Source organism: Acomys russatus, unplaced genomic scaffold (genome assembly GCF_903995435.1).
Source record: "Acomys russatus unplaced genomic scaffold, mAcoRus1.1, whole genome shotgun sequence".
In the NCBI taxonomy this organism is placed as follows: Eukaryota; Metazoa; Chordata; class Mammalia; order Rodentia; family Muridae; genus Acomys; species Acomys russatus.
Window position 1 is genome coordinate 70,868 of NW_026131617.1, and position 2,860 is coordinate 73,727.

Below are 2,860 nucleotides of genomic sequence, written 5' to 3' on the forward strand. Positions count from 1 at the left end.
TTAAAAGTTTCAGATAGCTCAGGGATACAACAAACATACTTAAGTACAATAAAGGTAATATACAGCAAGTTTATAGCCAACATCAAATTAAATGGAAAGAAACAAAGCAATTCCACTAAAACCAGGAACAAGACAAGGCTCCCCACTCTCACTGTATCTCTCCAATGTAGTACTTGAAATCCTATGTCCAGTAATAAAACAGCTAAATAAATCAAGGGGAAAACAAAGTGGAAAAGAAGAAATCGATGGAGCTCTATTAACAAATGACAGTATACATAAGTGATGCCAAAAATTCTACCAGAGAACTTCTACATTTGATACAGATCTTCAGCCACATGGCTGGATTAATATTAACTCAAAAAAGTCACTAGACCTCCTATATACTAATTCCAACATGCTGAAAAAATTAGAGAAACAACACCCTTCACAATAGAAACAAATAATACAAAGTACCTTGGTGTGGCTCCCCCTAGGAAATTGAAAGACCTGTATGACAAGAACTTCTATTCTCCGAAGAAGATATCAGAAGAGAGGAAGTTCTCCCATGATCATGGATTGGTTGATAGGACATTCTCTCAATCTCTGTTCCCTCTTTATCCATGTACTTATTGTAGGCTGGGTAAATTTTGGGTCAAAGTTTTTGTGGGTTGGTTGTTGTTCTTCGCCCTCCACTAGGAGTTCTGTTTTGTTAGGGTGTGACCTCTTCATTCTCCAGGACCCGCAACTGTTAGGAGTCTCATCTAGAGTCACCCACATTTCCTCCCAGGAGATTAACCTGTCAGAGGTCTTCAACTTGTCTCAGACATGAAGCCCCCTTCTCTGCCCTAGACCTCTCACCTGCCAACACCACGCCCCCCATATCTGAACCCTATACTGGTCCTGCTTCCCCAAACATCCTGCTATGTATTTCCCTCTCTTCATCCACTTTTTTTTGCCTATGCTGTTTTCTCTTCAGAGTTTTAATGACTTGCAAATGTAGATTTTTCAACAATATGGCTCTTTCTGTTTGAATAGTTATGGCCATCATCGATTCATATGTTTCAATGAATGGTCACAGAGAGTGGCACTATTGGGAATGTGAGCCTTGTTGGAGTAGGTGTGGCCTTATTGGAGGAAGGATATCCCCATAGGGGCAGGTTTTGAGGTTTCCTATGTTCAAGCCATACCCACTGTGGGACACAGTCTCCTGCAGCTTCCTGAGGATTAAATACACAGAACTCTCAGCTCCTTCTCCAGCACTATGTCTGCATGAATGCAGCGATGCTCCCAAAAAAGATGATGATGATAATGAACTACATCTCTACAACTGTAAGCCAACCACAAATAAATGTTTACATTTGGAAGAGTTGCTGAAAGCATGGTTCTCTTCACAGCAATGAAAGACAAACTAACACAAGGGCCTTACCATCGGTTTGATGACAGTTACCAATAGCCTTAACAATAGACTGGCTGTTTGGGAGTTTGCATGGTGTCTTTTGACCAATAACTTGATTAATGTACCCCATTCTCTGAAGTGGAGGCTTCATTTGGGTAGGGAAGATGTCTGGGTGAATCGTTCTCTCCCCATTATTTTGAGATTCAATTTAGATTTCTTTCATTTATCTATATTTCTTTAAATGCTGCTACTGAACATCTAGGCTGTTTCCTCTTTCCAGCTGTTGCAAAAAAAGGGGGCAATGAATACGCTGAGCAAGTGTCCTTGTGGTATGGTGTAAGGTCTTTTGGGTAAATGCCAAGGAGTAGTAAAGCTGGGTTGTGAGACACAACTATTCCAGTTTTCAAAGCAACCACCAGTTGATTCACCCAGTGGTTGTACAAATTTACACTCCCAACAGTAATGGAAAAGTGTTTCCTTTGATCTACGTCCTTGCCAGCATGAGCTGTCACTTGAGTTTTTTTTTTTTTTTAACTCGGCCATTCCAATAGGCTTTAGATGGAATCTCACAGTGATCTTCATTTATGTTTCCCTGACAGCTAAGTATGTTCACCATCTTTTTATGCGCTTCTCAGACATTAGACATTCCTAAGTTGAGAATTCTCTATTTAACACTGTACCCCATTTTTAACTGACACTGAATTGCCATCCAGAGAGCATACACATGATGTACTTTGGCCACCTGCATATAAGTAACAGTTGTGCAGCATTCAATTCAGAGGCAAGGACTGGAAGATTATCCTGAATTGTTATCAATTCCTGCTTTCCAAGAGTAGGAGACTGGAGTGTTCCTTATAAACTCACTGGTATTTTGAACAACATTTATATTCAGCATAGATTTAGAAAATCTGGAGCACAGAATTGGCCTAGGGGATTCATGCCCCCACATTCCCATAGGATGGCATCCATATGAAGCACATGGCAATCAGGTTTCACAGAGTGAATAACTGTTGCAGAAACATGAAAATTTAGTATTCCTAGCTAAAAAAACTTCATATTGAATTCTTTCTTTGAGATTACCAAGTACTACAGGCTTCCATGCATCTTGTAATTCACCCCCTATTCAAAACCAAGTATTTCATATAAAAAGGAATACCACAATGTATGTAATGGACTGTGACAGTTGATGCTGCATCAGTGTTCTGCAAATGCTTGAGAACGTAGGGCATGTTACTGAGACTGGGAAAGAATGGAATTTGGGCCAAGAAGTATGTACACATAGTGAGGTGATAAATGAGTTCTAGAAAAAGACATAATATTTTAACCAACTTACAGTAATTATACTTATGTTGCAGTGCTTTCTAAAATAAGTATATCTTCCAATCCAAGAGACTGGATCTTCTACTGCAACACAAATCCACACACTTATAGATGAATGAATTTTGAGAAAATAACCTATGTCACATAGTTGAATAAACACGTCTT